The 24,638-nt window shown below is 43.5% G+C and overlaps 1 protein-coding gene across 4 annotated transcripts in view; it reads left to right on the top strand.

Moving 5' to 3' along the window:
• Positions 1 to 8,373: 8,373 nt before the first annotated feature.
• SOCS6 (suppressor of cytokine signaling 6) overlaps positions 8,374 to 24,638 on the top strand; it is a 31,956-nt gene continuing 15,691 nt past the window's right edge. Inside the window, exon 1 of one of the 4 annotated variants that reach the window (XM_083518700.1) lies at positions 8,374 to 8,667. The gene's annotated coding sequence lies outside the window, so the exon portion shown is untranslated. Of the gene's footprint in view, positions 9,171 to 18,861; positions 18,939 to 23,325; positions 23,436 to 24,638 lie in introns of those variants that run through there. The other 3 variants (XM_083518698.1, XM_083518699.1, XM_083518701.1) reach the window with 3 other exon arrangements.

Consider the following 24,638-nt stretch of genomic DNA (forward strand, 5'->3'; position numbering starts at 1 on the left):
AGATCCCTGAGTGCCAGAATTCCCCCTCTAGATTCTAGAGGGGCAGAGGGAGATGCAAGCCCTGCCATTAACCTACAGTGGTACCTCGGGTTACAGACGCTTCAGTCTGCAGACTCCACTAACTCAGAAATTCATTCATTCATTCATTCATTTATTTATTTACGGCTATTAGCCCATAAAATATGTACAAACATAAAAAAGCACAAAGGCTTAAAAACCGAAATATCTGACAACAGAAGGTGAGCACTGCGATGCAAGGGTGGGTCATTGGGCAGAGCCAAGTAACAGGATGTGGCCCGGAGAGCTCCAAGGGACGGTTCACAGAAAAGGAAAACTGAAGACGAGATCCGACATGCACTCTCATCATAACTGTCCGATTAGATTTTGATGTTGTTGTTGTTTTTTGGTGGTTTTTGCGTGTGAGATAACCGCATTCAGGAATCTCGCCACCTGCAGAGTAACAGAAGGATCTGTATCCTGCAAAAGCAGTGCGGCGTGTGACTCAACAGGCCTGCTAACCAAGCGCAGTAAAGCAGGGCCCAGGAATTTAGTCCTGGCTATGGTATGTAGGGGACAGTTGAACATTATATGTGGAAGAGATTCAACAGTTTTCCCATCACACACGCATAGCGGAGACACCAAACCCTTGGAAAATCTGTGGCTCAGCAGGTTCGATGGAAGGACATTGAACCTTGCACGAATAAATGCAAGTCGGTGTGGTACTGATGAAAGAGATGACATGTATGATGGAAGGTCAAGTGGTGGGGTTATTCCGTGATACCTGGGGGAGCAGACACCCCCACCTCTGGCAAGGTTGTGTTGATTTTCAATGTCTGCTAATCTTTGCTCAATGAGGCTTTTAGCTGAGCGTAAGTTCATCTTTAGGGAGTCCGCTGGGGAAATTCCGATGCTCAGAAGTTTGGCATGGATTTTTCCTACCCACGGATTAACAAATTCGTCCCGCCAGAGGCACTGAAAAAGGTAATGGTCGGGAAGCCTATGCCAGCTGGACAGCCAATAGCCAAAGACTCGCTTCCAGATGACAGTCTCCAATGTTGCAATCCTTAACTCCAGACGTATGGCTGCGTTGCTCACACACATGGGGAGTTTCAGGAGGCGACGGAGAAACTGATTCTGCAATGTCTCCAGCGATGTTAAATTGGACCCAGGGGCCCAGAGCGGGGCAGCATAGCAGAGGGTGGAAACCACTTTTGTGTGGTATACCTTCAATGCAGAGGGGATGTGGGAGGCTCCGTCAGCCGCAAAAAATTGGAGTAGAGCATAAAGTATTGTTTTCCCTTTGTTTAGTAAATACTGTATCTGTGGCTTCCAGCTTAGGTTGTAGTGAAAAAAGACTCCCAGGTATTTAAATTTGAAAACCTGTTCTAATTGGACTCCATCTAATTTCCAGCTGTAAGTTTTCCGAGACCTGGTAAAGACCAGGACTTTAGATTTCCCATGATTAATTGTCAGATGGTTGAGTTTGCAATAAGCCGCAAAAATCTTTAGAGCTCTGCATAAACCGACTCTAGAGTAGGAAAGGATCGCTGCATCATCGGCGTATAGGAGCAAAGGGCAGCGAAAATCGGCTAGGCGGGGGGCATGAATGTTGGCTTGAGACTCATTCAGAAAGAGCTTCATATCACTAATAAACAGGTTGAAGAGGAGTGGAGCCAAAATGCAGCCTTGGCGCACACCTCTATTTATTGGGACCTCGTTGGATAGGTTTCCCGCAGGTGTGAGTCACTCAGAAATAGTACCTCGGGTTAAGAACTTTGCTTCAGGATGAGAACAGAAATTGCGCAGCGGCAGTGGGGGGCCCCATTAGCTAAAGTGGTACCTCAGGTTAAGAACAGTTTCAGGTTAAGAACGGACCTCCAGAACGAATTAAGTTCTTAACCTGAGGTACCACTGTATTTCAAAAGCCATCTACAAGTAACTGAGGGGCAGGGAGGTTGTCTGGGCAACACAGAGCATGATGTCACACACACACACATTGTCCTTTTACACAGGGTGAGGGGGGTGTTGACAAGGTGTTCTGTTAACAAGCAGGAGGAAGTGGGAAAAACTCCATGTAGCAAAGGCTGGAGGAGGCTGAGTGCCATGTCTGAGGAGCAAAGAGGGACACTTGGGGTGTAATGTTTTGCACCCCCTCCACAGAAGGCTTTAGGTGTAAATATGTTTAAAGTAAACCATATTTCTTAGAGACAGTAGTCTCTGCTGTGACTTGATTTCCCAATGGAAACACAACCCTGAGTAAGTGCCTGGAACCTCATGGAAGCTTGCTACTGCTTGGCAGAGATTTTGAGTGCTGTGTAACAATATTCATTAAGGAGTAGGTGATTGGCAGGGCTGGTTCTACCATTCGGCACGATGAGATAACTGCCTCAGGCGGCAATGTGGAGGTGGTGGCAGTTCCCTGGCTGTTCCTTCTGAGACCCCTGGCTGTACACTTGTGCTGGAAGATGCCATATGCTCTGTGTCCTGCACAAGCCCTCAGGTGCAGTGCAGAATGCTTCCCTGGGCTCCTTTAGAAGGAATGGTGGGAAGGAAATCTAAATAATCTTGTTGCTAGTGTTAGGATTCAGCATCCAGTCTGGTTGGTTTCTGTTTATGGAATGAGGCTGAAGATAACATCTTGTCCTTCACTTTAAAAAGCAAAATGCCTTGCACCAGCCCTGGTGATGAGTGGCAGCAGTACAGGGGTACTGTTAAGAACAGTTCGGTTTAAGAACTATTTAGTTTACAAACTCCGCAAAACTGGAAATAGTGTCTTGGTTTGAGAACTTTATCTGAATGGTGGAAGGGCACCGGCGGTGGGAAGCCTCATTAGGGAAAGTGCGCCTTGGTTTAAGAACGGTTTCGGTTTCGGTTTAAGAACCGACTTCCGGAATGGATTAAGTTCGTAAACCGAGGTACCGCTGTACTGCTTTTCAGCAGACCAAGCTGATGAATACTTTTCTGTCTATGTTGGTTGATAACTCACAAGGAAAAATTCACTAACACAGAGGATTAAATATTTACTTGTCCAATGGATAATGCCTTAATCCTGAATAAGAAGCTTTCTGAGGATACCTAGTAAAAATATACTTTATCAAATATAGCAATTGATTTGTGTTCTAAAACTTGTCTATGAGATAACTTAGCACTTTCGTCAGTCAATGAGGGTCAAATATTGTTGTCTTCGCTAAATATTTTATAGTACAAAGAGCCAAGGCAATAACATTTCTCCTTTCTGAGAGCTTAGTGTGAGTGCATTGTATCCAGCTAAGTCATTGTCATGGTAGATCTGACAAAATCAATGTACTGGAGTTAGTAACGTCCATTGATTCTGTAGATCTACTTTGAGTATGACTCAGTTGAATTCAATCCATTGTTTGCCAATGGCTGATGGAATGTTTATAGTATTTATTATTTCATAGATTTATATCTTACTTTCTATTAGTATCTTCATAGCAGGTTTGTATGATCCCCTTACCTATACCATCTGCAGGTCAGCTAAGATGCAGGTGATTCAGGAAAAAAGTAGCACATGACTGGAAAGTAGTGAGAATATTGCTGAGGGGGGTTGGGCTTTTTAAACAAAATGGAACACAACCCTGAATAAATGGATAATGTGATAGTGATGCCAGAAAGGTAAACATGCCTCCCGTGTACAAAACTGGAGTTCAAAATGTTCAAGAAAGTATTTTGTTAAAATATTGCATGAAAATACTTTGTATTTCCAAGTAAGTGTCTGGAAAATTAGACAAGTATCCTAATAAAATCAGTACTCCTTTACTACCATTGAGGAACTTTTAATTACGTACTTCTTCTGTCATTATGCATAAGTGTAATATAGCAGCAAATAGTCTAATTATTTAAAAACGAGTCAGAGAACATAAAAATGTTATAACGGCAGAGGGTAACAAATGCAATTTCCAACCCATACACAGCATAAATGGAAAAAATGAGAATATGAGGCTAATTAAGATCAGCATACATTGCTTTGAGGACCAAATCTACTAGATTTAAATTTTTATTACACAAAATTAAGACAGTAATAACCAGTGTTAATGTTGCTTCTGAAAAATAATGGTATGACTGTGATATTTGTGGAATGTGATACATATCTGTATGATAAGGAAAGAGTTTAAGCAGTAGGCTTTGACTATATTGTTGATTTGAGGAAGCCAGCAAAAATCTGTATTAAGGGGCTTGTATTGCTGGCAGATAGTCTCCTACTAAGGCTCATTGCTTCAGGACATAGATCTGTATTTCAAGGCTACAAAGACTTGATGAGGACCTGTTGACAGTGGATGATGTGGAAAACTATTCCCAATAACACATGGATTTTGCCATGAAATCATTCTACACTGAAGTCATTTTATAGCAGAAAAATTGTTATGCAAATTGACCATCATGTTCGTTATGCAGGCGCATGTGCAGAGATACAGGTATACAAAGTATTTCCACCCTGTTCCCCAGTGGAAAGAACCACCACAGAGGCTTGCATAAGATCGATAAAAGCAGTAATAAATAAGACAATTCCTGCTCACAACTTATAGTCCGAAAGATACTGCACAAAAAACACATGCCTTGATCTAGCACAAAATATTCATTTAAAAAGTCAAATCAAGTTAGTATGAATAAAAAAAAAGCCTGCTTGAAGAAACGGGTAGGAGAAAAGACCCCCAAGAATTCTAAATACCTTCAAACTAGAAATATATTTCTTGCAGAATATCCACCACTTCATATTTGACTGAAAACACTGCAAAAATATTCTGCAACCTGCACTTCATCCTGCCTCCTGTACCCATATTTTTATCTTCGTAAGAAAGCACTAACTTTACTGGAGTACACCTTGATGTATGACTCTCTCTTTTTTTGGTACTACATCTTTTATCCCCCACCCCATTATCTCCCCCTTCCTTCTTTGCTACCAAGCATAAGAATTCTCTTTGTCTAAATGTAGCCTCAAGTAGTCAATGCTACTTCAGTCCTGGTTTTTAATAAAATTAAAACAAAATTCACATCACATTCCAAACATTCCACTTTTATCCTCACACTCTAACCCCATTGACCCCCTGTTGCAGAAGCCCAAAGGATGCCATCCTTCAAAAGAGGGCCGAGACACTTAATCTCAGGTTTATGGGTTCAAACTCCACATTGAGCAAAAGACTCCTGCACTGCAGGGGGCTGGACTAGATGACCCTCATGGTCCCTTCTAACTCTACAATTCTATGAAACCCATGAGAAAGAACTATAGCCCATATACCAGGAGTGGAGAATCTGTTTGGGGACTCATTATATCATGGGCAACCTATTTTTGGGGGGGCGGGGGGGGCGCATTCCTGTAGTGGAACCTTGGTTCTCAAACTTAATCCATTCCAGGAGTCTGTTCAACTCCCGAAACTCTTCGAAAACCAAGGCGCGGCTTCTGATTGGCTGCAGGAGCTTCCTGCACTCAATCGGAAGCCGTGTCAGATATTCAGCTTCTGAAAAACGTTCACAAACTGGAACACTTACTTCTAGGTTTGTGGAGTTCAGGAACCCATTTGTTCGGGAGCCAAGCCATTTGGGAACCAAGACCAGAAGTTTCTACATATAGCCACACCACACAGATACAGTGGTGCCTCACAAGATGAAATTAATCCGTTCCGCGAGTCTCTTCGTCTTGCGGTTTTTTTGTCTTGCGAAGCACGGCTATTAGTGGCTATTAACGGCTTTGCGGCTATTAACGGCTTAGCGGATTTAAGAAAAAGGAAACAAACTCGCAAGAGCTTGCAAGACGTTTCGTCTTGCGAAGCAAGCCCATAGGGAAATTTGTCTTGCGGAACAACTCAAAAAACGGAAAACTCTTTCATCTAGCGAGTTTTTCGTCTTGCGAGGCATTCGTCTTGCAGGGCACCACTGTACATCTCTCTATCTAGCCTCATCCAGGAAGAGAAAAGGTATTGCCACAGTTCAAGGATATATTCTAGCCAGGCAAAAGTGCTGGAGGGCACAGAGCAGGACCATTGAAGAGCGTAGCCTGTGGATAAGAGGCCTTGATGGGGATAATGTCTGGCTCATGGACCAGATATAGAGCTCTGCCATTCACTGCCAACTACCATCAACAGCATTAAGTCTCATTGAAAAGTCTACTGGTGAGGCAGAAGGCAAATGAATAACCATGAGCCAGGGAACATGGTGTTAGGGGATCCCGTTTGTGTAATTGATGAGTTCTGACACGTGGTTTGATGACTGGGGTTTTGGGGTGGGGTTGAAGCTTGCTGTAATTCCCATACCTATGTTGTAAAATTAAAGTGGAACCACAACATCTGTGTGCGTGCCACACACAACAGAGCTGACAATTTCAGTAACCGAAAACATGACTTTCCAGTTCTAGCATTTTCCAGCAGGTCCCAATTTCCAGCAGGTTCCAATTTTCAATATTAAAAGCAGTTAAAACTGACCTGATGGACCTGACTTGCTTCTCAATGTAATGTCTCCTTCGACAACAGGCTCAATACCATAGCTCAGAGGTAGAGCACATACTTTGAATGCAATAGGTGACAGGTTCAATGCCTGGCATCTCCAACTAAATGGATAACGTTGCAAATGATGCAAAATGCTTTCCCTGCAAGCTGATGACAAAGAGCTAGATGTAGAAATTGTATGTCCCATATCAGATAGTCGCCTGTGTTCCTTACCCTTACCTCCCAAGTAAAAACTCCATCCCCATGTTCTACTTCTTTCTTAACAGTGGTGACCTGGTCCACACCCTCAAAGTTCAACTTTCATTATCACATGTATTCACTTTCCCTTCTTGTCTGCTCAGTCAGACATGGGGTGGCCCCACACAGTCACTATTTTGTGAGAGGGGTTCAAGCACTTACTGAAAATTTAGCACTGTTACTCTGGTGCAACAAATAAACTTTTCTTTAAAAAGCAGACTTTTAGCAGTTAGGAGACAGACATGCACTGAGAAGTGTGGGCTGAACAACTGATAATGGGAAAGTTTATCAACACCACACAAGCAAATCAGGCTGAAAGCTTGTTGCTGTATAACCAACCTACAAACAGATCAGAACTCCATAAAGCCCAGTTATGGCCTAAGCCATGGGTAGGCAAACTAAGGCCCGGGGGCCGAATCCGGCCCAATCGCCTTCTAAATCCGGCCCACGGACAGTCCGGGAATCAACGTGTTTTTACATGAGTAGAATGTGTGCTTTTATTTAAAATGCATCTCTGGGTTATTTGTGGGGTATAGAAATTCGTTCGCCCCCCCCCCCAAGTATAGTCCGACCACCCACAAGGTCTGAGGGACAGTGAACCAACCCCCTGCTGAAAAAGTTTGCTGACCCCTGGCCTAAACGCTGCTTAAGCTTTATGCAAACAGATCTGGTTGTCTGAAGGAGTCCCTGGTCTACACATGCATTACTACCCTGATGAGTTACAGATAGGTAGCCGTGTTGGTCTGCCATAGTCAAAATAAAAAAATTCCTCCCAGTAGCACCTTAAAGACCAACTAAGTTAGTTCTTGGTATGAGCTTTCGTGTGCATGCACACGAAAATGCACACTTCGTGTATCTGAAGAAGTGTGCATGCACACGAAAGCTCATACCAAGAACTAACTTAGTTGGTCTTTAAGGTGCTACTGGAAGGAATTTTTTTATTTTTACCCTGATGAGGTAAAATATGCTGCTTCAGAGTAGAGCTTGTGTTTGTTTGTACCTTTTTTGAACACTGACCTACACAGAAATCTTCCAGCAAGTAAAAAGCTAGCATACCAGGAGAAAGGTATCTTGCCACTTCTGTTTTAAACATCCAGGAGTTACTTATTTAAGAATACATTCATCACTGTGATACTCCAACCCCTCCTGAGACCTTGGACAACCCCTGCCAGTTAATAGTTCTGACTTGGTAGCACCTCAACATGCAACCATCTCATTATGCTGTGTGTGTGATCAGGCACGTAATTTTACCCACCACAAGAACCTTGGGAACTGTAGTTTGTGAATAGCGTTGGGAATTTTAGCTCTCTGGGTGGTAAACCAGAATTTCCAACATCCCCCGCGGGAAAATAATATGCTTTAAATTTATGGTACATAAGAAGTTTTAGTATTGGAAGCCGCCCAGAATGGCTGGGGCAACCCAGATGGGTGGGGTACAAATAATAATTTAGCAGCAGCATCCCTCAGTAAGATCCCTTCCCAGGACACTTGCTACAACAAAACAAAAGCCAGTCAAATCTTCAGCCAAGGGAAAAAAGTTGCAACGGCAGACAGCTCCCCGCAAGTTCGGTGCCCAAAACTCTCTTGTCTCCAGCTCCACGTGTCTGCTCCCCGACTTTCTGCAAGCGTTCCCTACGCGCGGCCGCCTGGCTACCTACGGGCATTTTGTAGTTTTCCCAACCCAGGCAAAAGCGCCGGTCCCTTCGGCCGGGCCACCTTTCCCTGCCCTCCCTGACTCGCCGTGCCGTCGCTTCGGCAGAAGTCAAGTCCCTAGGCGAGTTAATTTCCGAGAGAGAGACCTGGCGACCCCCAGCACATTTCGGGGTCTCCCCTAGGCTGGGCGCAAAGTGCGCGCCTCTCCGCCCGCTGCCCGGCCGGAGGATGGGGCGCGAGCTGCTACCCCGACGGGAGAAAAGGCAGGCCGGGCAAGTTGGAAGAAAAGCCTTTTGTGCCCCAGGTGACGAGCCGGGTAAGTAAAGTGAGGAGGAAACTGCTGCGTGAAGTGAGCCTGGCGCCGGGAGAGAACAAACAAAAGGGGGACGAATGTCCGCGGGGAGCAAGAAGGGAAGGCGAGTTATGCATGGGGAGGGGGCGTCCGTGGACAGCGAATAGGCGGCCGAGAGGGAGAGCGCCGGCTTGGGCTCTGTACCCCTCAGCGGGGCGGGGGGGGGGCTGCTACTGCGGGCGCGCGCGCGGAGCTTCCTTGCATGCGGGCTGGCGGCGGCCTCGCTGCCCCCCTCGCGCCCCTGCGAAGACGGGGGGTGAAGGAGGAGGAAGGAGGAGAGGAGGCGGAGGAAACTGCAACGCCAGGAGGAGGAGGAGGAAGCGGCGGCGGAGGCGACCGACGAGAAGGGAGCCTGGCGGAGGCGGAGCCGGCGCTCGAGCCCGGCCGGCCTGCACTCCGCGCAGCACGGCCGCCGCCGCCGCCGCTATCGGCAGCAGCAGCAGCACCACCAGCAGCAGCCTCTCCCGGTGAGTAAACATGGCCTGCCTGCCCCCCCCTCCTCCCGTGTATGCTTCGCAAGGGGACTCGAGGCCTCGGTGGAGATTGGGCAGCCAGGCCCGGAGTTGCGAGGGGAGCTGCGGCCTCCGCGGAGCAGTGGCCTGGCGCGGCCCCGCCGGCTCGCCCTGCCCAGCCCCGCGCTCGCCTTTTGTTCCGGCTGGCGCGGCCGGGGCCTGGGGAGAGAGAGGGACGGGGCGAGAGGGTGCGCCGCGGCCTGCAGTGGGGCCGGGAGGTGGGGAGGCAGCAGCGTGGGAGCCTCGCGCAGGGCACCCTCCTCCTCCTCCTCCCCGCGCTCCCACCTCCGCCTCGGCCGGGTGTTGTCATACGGAAACCTCCTAGGAAATGCCCGAAGAACGGGGCGGCGTTTGCTCCAGGGCCTCAAGGAGCGTGGGCATCCTGTTCCATTCCCCGATCCTAAACAACTAGCAGCTCTGTACCCGGATCACTTGCCTTTCTGTACTTCAGCTAAGAGACCCTGGTCGTAAACTTTTTTTTTTAACAGCGTTACGCCCCTAAGCGGTGTTTTTGTTTGTTTGTTTAGTCTTTGCAAACTAGGATCCTAAATTCCTCCCCCTCCACGCACACTGCCCAGCTTCAGACGTTTTTGGGCTTTCTCCCGTGTAGTTTTTAGACTTTCCTTTCAGCTGCAGAGAGCAACAACAAGCTGGGAGAAAGGTGGGGGGGAGAGACTGAGATGGACAGTGGGAAGACCCTAAGAGCTCTCCCGTATATAACCTATGAGACCCATGCAGGCCCCCTTTTCTTCTTTCTGTCATCAGAAACAGTGAAGTTTGTAGATAATTGTTTCTGTTTTGAGGTAGGCCTCTGAGTTTCGCAACTAAACTGAGTGCAATGATTTTCTCTCTCTGATGTAGCCACTCATTAAAAGAGCACATCATTGCATCCTCCACCTCCATCTTGAAATGTGTCTCTGGCTTTTTGAGTACTAGACAGGAGCTGTCATAAGGGTCCCAAAGTGTAAAAGATTCAAAGCAGTTACGAACTTCAGTTTGTATAGGAGTATGCAAGCTTTCCAGTTTCACAGAGCTGTTTGGGCAGTAGTAAAAATAATATTATTATTTAAGCATTTTTGAAAACGGTGACATACTTTGTATTTCAACTTTTGCTAAACTTATTTTATCATACGGTTTGCTTTCCTGTCAGTTCTAGTAAAAAAGTCATGCATCAAGGTGCACAGAATGACAAAGTTCTGATAAAGGAGAAACGGACCATTAATCAAAATGGGACAAATTCAGCTGAAGTCAAGGACACTTGCTTCCAAGTCAGGTGTTTAGGATTGGTACCTTTGATTCCAGATAGCGTACTAGCCAATCAAGATTAATCTCTGTATTCTGAAAAATTATTACTATAATCTCCTCACCATGTTGACACAAGTAAAATATGAATCCAACTTGAATTTCAATAAAATAATGACTTTTATTTGAAAATGTGATCTTATTGAATTGAGATCTTATATAAAGTAACCACCGTGAGATTTTGGGATGAAAGGTGGCATATAAATCTAATAAATAAAATAAATAATAAAATTTGTAAAAAAGAAAATAAAAGAGGACAGTTCTGTATAACCGAATAGTCCTTAGTTGGTCTACAATTTAAACAAAGGTCAGTGATAGTTTTGTTCTTCACCCTACCTCTCCTTTCTCAGCACAATGGCCTAATTTATCAGTAGGGTGGAGTAAATCTGTTTAAGATTCTGTGCTTTTACTATGTGCTTTGAAGGAGTTTTGGGATATGGATCTCCTGACACAGACTCTGATTATTCTGAGCTTTGATCCCTTTAGCAGAGAAGCAGCCTACAAAGAACTCTTCGTACATAAAATCTGATTTTGTTCTTGGTGCTGTAGCAGCATAAGCCCAGACCAATGCTAATAAAGCAGCATTCTATCCTGTTTCTACAGTGAGAACAGCAGATGGGGAGGAAGCCTTTGTTGCAAGATGACCTGTCTGTTTGCCTTCCTTGTGCTGTTTAAATTGAGGTGCATATGTAATATAGCACTGGAGCGAAGAGCTGAACTGCCTAAAACTGAACATTAATCACACAAATAAAGGCTCAATAAATGGTGGAGCAATTTCACACATGGGAAAAGTATCATGTACGTGAGTGTTCACGAGATTTCCCTACCCCAGTTATGCTACGTTAAATGCTTCTGCTGCTGTGGTACAGTGTTGAGGGCTCAGTCTCTTGATACAAAAGAAACAAGCAGACCTCAAAACAAACCAAGGGAATTTGTCATTTGCAACCAGTGGTATCATGGGTGCCAATGATGTTTGCACAAGCGCACAGTCTATAGGACACTTCAGGAAGTAATGAATGAGTAAATCAGAGAGAAAGTACATTTTTTCTGGTGATAAAATATAGCAGTTTTGTTATTTTGCAAAAAATGTGTATCTAGTGTATGATTACTGCATAAAGTTGCAATTATAGTAAACATTCTTGAGCTTCTCTATATACAGCTCTACTGATTTAAAGAGAACCTTTATTCCACTACATATCTTTACAGTGGTACATACACTTCAGGTAACATATGCTTCAGGTTACAGACTCCGCTAACCCAGAAATATTACCTCGGGTTAAGAACTTTGCTTCAGGATGAGAACAGAAATTGTGCTCCGGCTGCGCGGCAGCGGCAGGAGGCCCCATTAGCTAAAGTGGTGCTTCAGGTTAAGAACAGTTTCAGGTTAAGTACAGACCTCCATAATGAATTAAGTACTTAACCCGAGGTACCACTGTACAAACATTGCATTCCCTTCCTCCCTCAGAGTTACTGCATGTAGTAAAAAAGGAATGTTATCCTATATGTAATTTCTCATGCTCTGTCATGGTCTAGTCTGCCATATGAATTGCTTTTTCTTTATATAATCAACCTTCACAATTTTCTTCCCTAAATTTTTCCTGTTGAATCTTGCAGTTCAGTAACATAGGACACTTGTTGACTTCTTCCAATTGCAAATATAGAGATAGAAAGCACCCAACATATTGACAAACCTAATCAAACTTCAAAGAGTAAGGTACTCAGATATACCAAATACCTTTTTTTTTGGAAAAGCTAAAGTTTTATGCTTAAGATAATTGGAAGGATATGATTGGATATATATTGATTACAAAGTCCATATTAGGGCAATAGTTTTTGAAGCTCACCAAAATGCCATAAATTTGTGTGCAAGCTTTTGATTTCTGGAGAACTATTCATCAAGCTAGATGTTAAAACTGCAAGGGGTGAAGGGGACAGGAGGGGCTGCTGGTGTTAGTTAAGCTATCCATGTCTACATCTGGCAAGTTTTAAGGCGGAGCATGAGAGGAACTAGCAGACATTCAAATGATTTGCATTCAGGTTTCATGTTGCACTGTGGCCGCCTGAGAAGAAAATGCATGCATAACGACCAAGACACCATCTCTGAAATATAACAACCAGCTGTAATTCAGTTCTGCTTCCATTCTTTGGTGAAACATACTGGTTCTTTTGGTTTATGGGGATGATGAATAAGGAGAAAAGAGGTAATTTTTATATAAACAGAGGGAGATATCAATTTTAGGTGTGCTAGATAATAAAAGTACATAGAATCCAAATTGGTTATTTTTATCCATCATGCACCTTCAGATAATAAAGTCCCAGCTTTAGGTGGCGTTTGCTCTCCTTGTGGTTAGGAATCCTGCTTTTGTAAATTTAAATTAGGTATTTCTCAAGTTTATTGAGTTAGTATGCTTTGATTGTGTTCTCGAAGCTACCAGCATGAGTTTGACCAAATTGCGGGAGGCAGTGGAAGACAGGAGTGCCTGGCGTGCTCTGGTCCATGGGGTCACAAAGAGTTGGACACGACTAAATGACTAAACAACAACAAATGCTTTGATTAAATTCTTTCAGTTAAATATGAGACTGCCTATTGGTAAATTTGGACGTAGGAATTCTATCTTCCCCATTTCCATTCAGGAAACCAAAAAATTCAGGATTCAGTGTACAGTGGACCCTCCGGATGTGAACTTAATTCATTCCAGGGGTCCATCCGCAACCTGAAAAGTCCGTATCCGGAGGTGCCGCTTCTGCGCACACGCACAGCACGCTAGAGTGCTTCTGTGTATGCACACGCTGCAAAACCCAGAAGTATACACTTCCAGGTTTGCCGCATTCACAACCCGAAGTTTATGTATTCGGAAGGATACGTAAGTAGAGCTACGACTGTATAGTATTAAAATTTTTGAGTCTGATCATATGTATGTCTTACTGACTTTAGTCAGACGTATCAGTTACGTGAGCACAGGATTGCCTCTTTGGTTGTAATCTGTAAAAGTGTGGCATAATAGAACAGTTATGTGCACGCTAACCTGCGAGTAATGTACATTGAATACAGTGGGACTTAAATCTGAGGATGTATGCTACTTAATTGCACTCTAAAGACGTAATGTTGTGTAAGCAAAACTTTTGTCAGAACACAGAAATTAAATAACCAGCATTGTATGGCTTTTGATGGCACTTCAGGAAAATTCTGTGTCTGGAGGAAGCGTTCGTAGATGGATTTGGTTTGTTCTCTACACACGACAATTGAAGTACATAATGCATAACATGTGTAATTGCATCAAGTTGTAAAGATACATTATGTTAGCCACATTTTTCTTTAATGTAAGTGACTTCAGGTGACAAGTTATGTGTGCCTCTTTTTAACAAAGTGTGATGATGCTATCAGAAGAAGTCTCATTGAGATCTTGCAATGGAATATTCATTAACTGTGTTTAAATAAGGCAGCAATGTCATTGACAAAATGTATGCCTCTGATCTTCCACCAGGTAAATGTTATGATGTTGGGCATGTTTTATTTCTTTCAAGTATTAAGAGGAACATTCTAGTTAAAACATGTCATGGATAAAAAGTTGTATGATAACAGATACAGGCTGTTTTAAGCCTATAGAGCCCTGGTCAGCAAATACATTACACAGTGGCCATACTTTTGAATTGAGCAAGCATAGGAGAGCCAGCCCACCAACAGTAGATACACCTGCTGATTTGCTCCTGCATAAACTGTGACATAAGCAAAAATTCATTAATTCCTCTTTCTCTAGTGAACAGTAAAAGTGGCTTTGGTAGAGCTTCTGTTACTTTTAATGAGAGGTCATCAAAGAATCCTTTGCCATCATGTTAGAAGGAGCAGCTGAGGTGCACTATGAGGGGAGGTTTCTACCAAAATCATAGCTACCCTGGTAAAATGAAGCTAACAAGTCCTGTGACAGAGGGCCGGTTTGTACATGTATGTATATCATTTGATTCTTAATTGTATAATTACTTAATAGGTAAAGGTAAAAGGTAAAGGACCCCGGACAGTTAAGTCCAGTCAGAGGTGACTATGGGGTTGCAGCGCTCATCTGGCTTTCAGACCGAGGGAGCAGGCGTTTGTCCACAGACAGCTTTCCAGGTCATGTGGCCAGCATGACTAAACCACTTCTGGTGCAACAGAACACTGTGACGGAAGCCAGAGCACACAGAAATATCATTTACCTTCCCGCCGCAGCAGTACCTATTTATCTACTTGCACTGGCGTCTCTACCAAATTCTGAGGTGATATGAAAGTTTTATCTCTGGTGCTTGATATATGATGGCACATTAGTCACCAGATGCTGAATTATCTGGTAACTAACATACATGTGTGAACTGGCCTGCCTCAGCTTTGTGGGAGAAAAAAGTATGCTATACTTTTGTTGCTTTGATTCTCCAATCAGTAGAAGCTGTAAGAATCAAGAAATAGCAGGAAATATTCCTCTCTAAATTTGTGCTTTTACATTTCTGTTGCTCTAATGGGTTAGAGAATTCAAAAAATAATACATAGGTATTATTGCTGCAGAAATCATTGAATTTTTATTTATTTTGCCTCATAAAATGCAAATGTGTTTACATTTACTGGGAGAAAAAACATTTTGCTTAATCTCAGTGTTCTGGAAAATTTATAGCAAGTTTTTAAATATTCCATTTTGGCAAGGTGCCTGAGTCCGCAGCTCTAGGTTTTCTTAGACTCATCTCAATCCAGTGTTAGGCCCAGTTTTGGGACCAAGACAGCTTTTGTCTCCTTGGTGATTTATACTGGGAACTGTACAGGATAAATGCATTTTGTTAGTTCCGTTGGACATTTTGGCATGCCATCAAGCATAGTATTCTGAGCTGGATATCTGGGAAGGGTCTTGGTGGCATGATGTTACAGTGGTTCCAGTTCTTCCTGGAGCACCAGTTTTAGAAGGTAGTGGGAGATCTATTTGATGCCACAGCCTATGGTGCCCTTTCGAGTTTTAGCTTGTTCCCATGCTATTTAACATCTGGGACAGATGAGCAAAAGTTTGGTGTCATCCAATATGTGGATGGCACAACCAACTGTTCTCCTTTCCCTCTCATTTTAAGGAAACTGTTTAGGTCCTGAATTGTTACCTGGAGGCAGCAATGGATTGAATAAGGGCAAATGCATTGAATCTTAATCCAGGCAGAGATGCTTATGGTCAGTCGTATTGATCCAGGAATTGGGATTCAACTGTGGTTGGCACACCTATTGAAAACTCAGGTCATAGCTTGGGAGTTCTTATGGATACCCTGGATGCTAAGTTCTCATCTGTGGCCAGAAGTGTCTTTGTCCAGCTGAGATGATGCATCAATGTCTGTTGCTGTGGAATTCAGATCTGGCCATGGTGACCCATTCCATAATTGCATCACATCTGAATTACTGCAATGCACTCTCCATAGGACTTTCTTTGAAGAGTGCTCAGAAACAACTAGTTCAGAATGCAGTAGCTTGGTCATCAATAAAGGCTGTAAAGAGGATGTTCCTAACTCCCTTCCTGAAACAGCTGTGGCTAGCTTCCTATCATGCTGGGCATATCATCTTGCTGATGATAATTTTTAAAGCTACAGCGTTTGAAACTCACCAGGTTCATTTTGCACCTGGCTATCAGCCACTTGTAAAGATGCCTGGGCACCAGGATGACATCACCACCATCTGGAGGTGCATGCCTGGGGATCCTTGGATCTTGACTGTTTTCACACATCCTGTAGAATTCTATCTGTATCTGTACAATCAGAATTAATTTCAGGAACTAAAAAGTCATACTGCAAAATATGACTTTCGAGCCATCTGGCCCAAAAATGGCAACTAGGCATTCCATTTTGGCAATTGTAACTCAGGTTTAAGGAGCCATTTGGCGCCTAGCTTATGTATCAGAGTTTCTAACACTGAGATGTTTTAAATAAGACTAATTTGCCTTCCCAAATAGTTGATTAATTTAAATCAACTTCAGAATTCAGCCCCAGGTCCCAGGCACTTTGTTTATCAAAAGACCTCCTTCAACATTCCCACTCATGCCTTCAGCTACCTACAAATGCAAATAGGCGCATTTTGTTGTTGTTGTTTAGTCGTTTAGTCGTGTCTGACTCTTCGTGACCCCACGGACCAGAGCACGCTAGGCACTTCTGTCTTCCACTGCCTCCCACAGTTTGGTCAGACTCATGCTGGTGGCTTCGAGAACACTATCCAACCACCTCGTCCTCTGTCCTCCCCTTCTCCTTGTGCCCTCAATCTTTCCCAGCATCAGGGTCTTTTCCAGGGAGTCTTCTCTTCTCATGAGGTGGCCAAAGTATTGGAGCCTCAGCTTCACGATCTGTCCTTCCAGTGAGCACTCAGGGCTGATTTCCTTAAGAATGGAGAGGTTTGATCTTCTTGCAGTCCATGGGACTCTCAAGAGTCTCCTCCAACACCATAATTCAAAAGCATCAATTCTTTAGTGACCAGCCTTCTTTATGGTCCAGCTCTCATTTCCATATATCACTACTGGGAAAACCATAGCTTTAACTATATGGACCTTTGTTGGCAAGGTGATGACTCTGCTTTTTAAGATACTATCTAGGTTTGTCATTGCTTTTCTCCCAAGAAGCAGGCGTCTTTTAATTTCGTGACAGCTGTCACCATCTGCAGTGATCATGGAATCCAAGAAAGTAAAATCTCTCACTGCCTCTATTGAAACATCTTCAGATCAACATACATAGGACAAAGCTGTGTATTTATTAGAGCACATTTACTAAATGCGGTGCACTTGTTTCTTTGCACACATTTGCCTCCCGTTTTGTGTTCATCATTGCGGCAGCTAGAGGAGTAAAAGTCTGACATTTGGTAGTAGACTTCGTTGTCCGTATTGAACTGACCACATGATCCCCCATTTAACAGCCACAAGTTCAGTTAGGAACATGTCAGTAGCAATCTTCCCCAACCTGATTCCCTCCACTCCCATCAGTTTCATTACTATACGGCTGTTCTAGCTAGGACAGAGGAATTGTAGTCCAAAACATTGGCAGGGCACCAGGGTGGTCAAGGCTGGTCAATTTCTCAATTTATTGAGAAAGTACGTATGAAATAGCCTCCCTTTTTAGAACTAAAACCTTCCTTTATATCTACTTGAGATTTCTTTACACATGTTATTTATCCATTAATATACTTCATTATTTTGTTCCAGTCAAGCTTATTGTATATTGTAGAGTAGATAGCTATGAAATGTGTTCAGTGGGGCTTACTCCTTATCAAGTGCTTAGAATTATAGCTATAGGTAAATGAAGGTCAGAAAACTATAAGAAATGACCTCACAATTGGGAGCATTAGTGTAGTGTATTCCCAGTGACTCATAGAATCATAGAATCATAGAGTTGGAAGAGACCACAAGGGCCATCGAGTCCAACCCCCTGCCAAGCAGGAAACACCATCAGAGCACTCCTGACATATGGTTGTCAAGCCTCTGCTTAAAGACCTCCAAAGAAGGAGACTCCACCACACTCCTTGGCAGCAAATTCCACTGTCGAACAGCTCTTACTGTCAGGAAGTTCTTCCTAATGTTTAGGTGGAATCTTCTTTCTTGTAGTTTGGATCCATTGCTCCGTGTCCGCTTCTCTGGAGCAGCAGAAAACAACCTTTCTCCCTCCTCTATGTGACATTCTTTTATATATTTGAACATGGCTATCATATCACCCCTTAACCTCCTCTTCTCCAGGCTAAACATGCCCAGCTCCCTTAGCCGTTCCTCATAAGGCATCGTTTCCAGGCCTTTGACCATTTTGGTTGCCCTCCTCTGGACACGTTCCAGTTTGTCAGTGTCCTTCTTGAATTGTGGTGCCCAGAACTGGACACAGTACTCCAGGTGTGGTCCGACCAGAGCAGAATACAGTGGCACTATTACTTCCCTTGATCTAGATGCTATACTCCTATTGATGCAGCCCAGAATTGCATTGGCTTTTTTAGCTGCCGCGTCACACTGTTGGCTCATGTCAAGTTTGTGGACAACCAAGACTCCTAGATCCTTTTCACATGTACTGCTCTCAAGCCAGGTGTCCCCCATCTTGTATTTGTGCCTCTCATTTTTTTTGCCCAAGTGCAATACTTTACATTTCTCCCTGTTAAAATTCATCTTGTTTGTTTTGGCCCAGTTCTCTAATCTGTCAAGGTCGTTTTGAAGTGTGATCCTGTCCTCTGGGGTGTTAGCCACCCCTCCCAGTTTGGTGTCATCTGCAAATTTGATCAGGATGCCTTTGAGTCCATCATCCAAGTCGTTGATAAAGATGTTGAATAAGACAGAACCCTGTGGCACCCCACTAGTCACTCTTCTCCAGGATGAAGAGGAACCATTGATGAACTCATCTCAGTCAGAAGGTGTTTTCCCCCCTGCATCCATCACAGCCCCACATACAGACAGCCTTAAGGTTATACAGGTATTAAATATTAAATATTCAGAACAGGGGCTTTATAGTAAATACGTCTGATTCAGATGGTTGAAGAGACAAAGTTTGATGCTGCAAATTGATTTGGTATAGGATCCAATTATACAGCATCCCAATGAAATTGATTGTGCATGCAGAGTCACAGGGAATTTTTGGCTTGTGTTAGTTGGCTGTAGAATGAAATCTTTTGGCCAAATCTGCCATCTATCTCAGCTGTAATGTCACTCTTACAGATCTTTGCAAGCATTTATAGTAGCAAAACTTCTCTCAGACATTACAAAATCAAAAGGGAATTTCTTTTTTTAATATCTGCTAGCTGAAGACAGCAAAATATAAAAATGTGACATTGAAACCTTTGTCTGTTCTCATTTGGAGGGTGATTAACTATTCATGCAATTGTGCTGACATCGTGTTCTCATCTCTTGCATTGTTCTCCCCCATTTTTTAAAAAGACAAAAAGTTGCAAGATTTTATTTAAATAGATCTCACACACTGTCGGCTCCTTCCGTGCTGCATAACTCAGGAGCTTAAGAGCAGCATGCTCATTACTCTGGAGAAATTTGCTTTGCAAGGATCTGTATTTGGTATGATTCAAAACTTGCTTAAGAGTTACTATTTAGAGTTGGAGCAATGGACCAGGCAGTTGCTAACATGCACTTCTTTATTTATGTTAACTATTCTGTAGGACTTTGGGTTCAGCCCTTGATAGCACGAGCATAAATGTGCTATTTTAATATTTATTTATTTTACAAATTTATAAACTGCTTCAAAGCTATGTACAGCAAGATAAAAATAATTACACAAATATAAATTATTAAAACCTTATTGACAAACTCTGACTATAATAAAACCTACAGCTATACAGTTAATATTTCATAAATGACTGGGTCGTGCCATAGGGAAAGCCTTCTTAAAAACATATTCGGTAGGCATCTAAACATCACAATGCCGGATGCCTGTTTAATTTCAGATGGTAATTGTTTGCAGACGGCTGCAGCTGCAGCATTAAATTCCCGTTTCTAATACAAACTAAGCTCATGTCTGGGGCATGTGAAAATCTCATTTGTGCCCCATCTGAAGAGCACAGTTTCCAGCCAGGGATGTATGGGTTGAGGCATTCTCTTAGGTAACTTGGTCCCAAATATGTAATTATTTATAAAGTAGACAGATTTAATGTAGGATTATAAGCATGTTTATTCCACTGAGTTCAGTAGGACTTGGTCCTGAATAATTGGAAATGACTACTTTCCCTATGTGAACCTACTTGGACCCTAAGATCAACATCAAAGTCCTTTTCTCTGAGCTTCCTCTGAGAGCTGTTTGGAGTTTGGCAATAAGAGAATGGGCCTTCTCTCTGGTAGCCCCGCAGTTGTGGCATGCCCTCTCCAGGGAGTTTCCTGGTACAGTGGTGCCTCGCAAGACGAAATTAATTCGTTCCGCAAGTCTCTTCGTCTTGCGGTTTTTTCGTCTTGCGATGCACGGTTTCCCATAGGAATGCATTGAAAATCAATTAATGCGTTCCTAGGGAAACCGCCTTCAGACCAGGTCCGGGGACAGTCTGTCCCCGGACCTCTTCTGAAGGCTGGGGGGGGGGGGGAACAAGGGCTTTTCTTCCCACCCCCAGCATTTTAAAAAACCCTGGGACAGCGGAGGACTTCTCCGCTGTCCGGGGCGATCTTAAAATGCTGGCGGGCGGCATTTTAAAATCGCCCCGGACAGCGGAGGACTTCTCCGCTGTCCGGGGCGATTTAAAAGCCCCTGGGAAGGCAGGCAGGGGGGACAAAGACTTTCGCCCCCTGCCCGCCTTCAGAAGGTGTTCCCGCCCCCCGCCCCGCTTCGGAACAGCGTTCCGAAGTGGGGCGGCTGGGGCGGGTGTCCCCGCCCCCCTCCCCACTTCGGAACAGCTTTCCGAAGTGGGGCGGCTGGGGCAGGTGTCTCCGCCCCCCCCCACTTCGGAACAGCTTTCCGAAGTGGGGCGGCTGGGGCAGGTGTCCCCGCCCCCTGCCCCAGTTCGGAACAGCTTTCCGAAGTGGGGCGGCTGGGGCAGGTGTCCCCGCCCCCCCGCCCCACTTCGGAACAGCTTTCCGAAGTGGGGCGGCTGGGGCAGGTGTCCCCGCCCCCCCTCCCCACTTCGGAACAGCTTTCCGAAGTGGGGCGGCTGGGGCAGGTGTCCCCTCCCCCCCTCCCCACTTCGGAACAGCTTTCCGAAGTGGGGCGGCTGGGGCAGGTGTCCCCGCCCCCCCTCCCCACTTCGGAACAGCTTTCCGAAGTGGGGCGGCTGGGGCAGGTGTCCCCGCCCCCCCTCCCCACTTCGGAACAGCTTTCCGAAGTGGGGCGGCTGGGGCAGGTGTCCCCGCCCCCCCTTCGGAACAGCGTTTTAAAATGCTGGGGGTCGGCAGCGCTTCGCTCCCGACCCCCAGCATTTTAAAACCTCCCCTTTCGTCTTGCGGGTTTTCCGTCTTGCGAGGCATTCGTCTTGCGGGGTACCACTGTACTGAAATATGCGTGCATTGGAAGGGGTTGGACTAGATGACTTGTGGTCCCTTCCAGTTCTACATTTTTATGATTGTATACTGATTTATTGCACTACTTCCAGTAAGCTACCCAGTCCAATTCAGTGTTTTAACATTGGTCTATAAAGCCCAAAACAACCTGGGACCTATATATTTGACAGAATATTTTCCCCCTAAAATCTGACAGACACCCAAGCTAAGATCTGTTGGAAGGTCACTTTTATGGTCCTGACACAAGATAGGGTGTTCTCATTGGCAGTACCGCCTTTGTATTGAATCCCCTCTTTAAGGTAGCTGTGTTTAGATGACAGGTAAAATACATTCTTCCAAGCCTTTGGAACTTGATGCTCCTTGGAGTTGAGGCTTGGTGTTGCTGTCTTTATAATGGAAGTTTGATTTTGTTTTGTTTTATATAACCCTTCATATCATATGTAAGTTCTTATCTGGAAAAGCAAAGGGCTTAAAAAGGTGAAAGAAGTAAATCCAAATAAATGGATAGAATACAGTCATGCCTTGCGAGTCAAAGGTTTTGCCTCCCGAACACCGCAACCCAGAAGTGAGTGTTCCAGTTTGTAAATGTTCTTTGGAACCCAAGCGTCGTGACAGGGCTTCTGCGGCTTCCGATTGGCTGCAGGAGCTCCCTGCAGCCAATCAGAAGTCGCACTTTGGTTTCCGAACGTTTTGGAAATCAAACAGACTTCTGGATTGGATTCTGTTCAACTTCCGAGGTACGACTGTACAAATAAATTACGAATTCTCAGTTATCTACACTAAAGATTTTGAGGAGCAATTTTGAATCCTACTTTGGGGGCATGTCCAGATTAGCAACATTTGTTAGGATGTGTGCTTGGAACAGTTACTGCAGTTTGCATCTCATACAGTGAGTTTCCTATAGGACTGTACATCAGCAAACAAGTGTATCATGGCAGAGGTGCTTGCCTCTTCCAACAGTGTTTCCTCAGTTTTGACAATAGGCTTCATACTGCCAAGCAACACAATCACTTTAGTTGTAAACGTATTCATGACTAAAACTGTTTATGTATGAGGAAATAACTTCAGATAGTCGACTCACAAAATATAACTATTAGTAATATTAAGTTATATCAACAGAAGCAATAATTCATTTTTTATAGATATACAGTGGTACCTTGGGTTAAGTACTTAATTCGTTCCAGAGGTCTGTTCTTAACCTGAAACTGTTCTTAACCTGAAGAACCACTTTAGCTAATGGGGCCTCCTGCTGCTGCCGCGCCGTCGGAGCATGATTTCTGTTCTCATCCTGAAGCAAAGTTCTTAACCCGAGGTACTATTTCTGGATTAGCGGAGTGTGTAACCTGAAGCGTATGTAACCTGAAGCATATGTAGCCCGAGGTACCACTGTATACTATATGGAAATTGATGCAAATATACACAAATATATTGAGGGTGTCAGTGGAGCCTGTTTCCTTGCTGCATATGTATCTGACACAGGATTTTTAATTTCCACATCCAAAGCATGTCAGACCAGGAACATTATTTGATATAATTGATTGGAAAAGTAATATTTATAAGCCCATTTTTATAAACAGTTCAGAAATATTTGCAAATTAGTGGCAGTGTAGTATAAGAGCAATTTTTATGTTATGGTACATCATTTTGATTTTAAATGTATTCACTTTGCATATATTGTAGTTGTAATATGATTGATAATACCAGTGTTAATGACTTAGTTTACCTGTTGCTAAGCACTAATTATTACATAAGCATCACTTATAACAGTTGGGTTATCTTGATGTTGTAATGTTGTAAGGATTAGAATCTTCTGTACTGTTCTTCAGATTCTACTTTGCAGACCTTGGAAGGAAACTGCTGTAGTGGTAACAATGTGAACATCACATTGTAGCTATTTAACATAGATGGACCAACTTCTTTTTTGATTTATCAAAAGTATTCTGTGCCTTTAAAAGCTTCCTGAAGAGGGAATTCCCCATTATATGTAAGCCAGATACACCAGCTGAACGTTTACAGAATTTGCTACAACTTGATAAAATGTATTACCAATTCTAGATTATTGCACCTGAGTTTCTTATTCTTTGTGGGTTTTATATTGATGCCATTGAAATTGTGTTCTCTAAACACCAGTGTGCCCTTGAAAATAATTTCTCAAAAAGTAAATTGCATACCTTACGAGAACCATTTAATGATTTCAAAACAGATGTGTCATTGTTTACATACGACATGCACAACAGACCACCTCATCTGATACTGTCCCACTAGCAGTTTGAAAGTGGGTTAGAAGCCTCTAGTTAAAACACCAATAACAGGCTTTGATGCCAGGTAGGAAATTTTGTAGCCCCCATGTATATCACTTTTTCTGATCTGAAATCATGGAAGATTTCCATATATTTGTTCCCAATGTGTGAACCTACAGAATATCCAGTAGTATCATATCTATTGAAAATGGCTCAAAATTGTTTTTAAAAGTAGAAAATGTGTTGGTATCAAAAAATGAGAAAAGTTTTAAAAGCAACTGGGTATTTTGTAATGTCAGAATGTGGAAAGCTGGCAACAGTGTACGGCGGTGATAGAACATGGAAGTTACAATTCATGTTTTGTATCTTTTTTTTTAAAAAAGAGGATACTATATTATATTTTGTTAAGCTGGTAAAACTTGACTTTCCACCATTTGCTGGAATTTGCTCTGTTTTGGCATTTACCTTTTAAAACCTGACACTCTGTCAAAAACTATTAAGTTAAAATAGGACTTTTCCATAATTAGGTGAAGAAAGCATGGTGCTTTACTGGTACAAGTGTCCTTACTGCTTCTGTATACGTTTCAAAACTATAACCCGAATTAGATGTTACAGACAAGGTCAAATGCAAATGTGGACATATACCGTACCTGAGGCTGCGGGGAAGCAATGTGGGAAAGCTTTAGAGCATGAAGCTGGTGGGCCTTTGGAGCTGTATTTTTGAGACACTGGACTTACATTTGGCTTTTTAAGAAGGCGCTGTATACCTTAAGAGCTTCTACAACCTTCACTCTAGCACGAGAATAAATATATTCTGCTGTCATTTTGTGTACAAGCTGTTCGACTCTTTAATGATACAAAAATGTTTCATACATGAGAGGCTTTGTTGTGTTTCTGTCACGCTTGTGCCAATTTGCAAAAGTGAATATTGCAGCAGGTTTTATAAA

Source organism: Podarcis liolepis (assembly GCF_965112155.1).
Source record: "Podarcis liolepis genome assembly, chromosome: 8".
Lineage (NCBI taxonomy): Eukaryota > Metazoa > Chordata > Lepidosauria > Squamata > Lacertidae > Podarcis > Podarcis liolepis.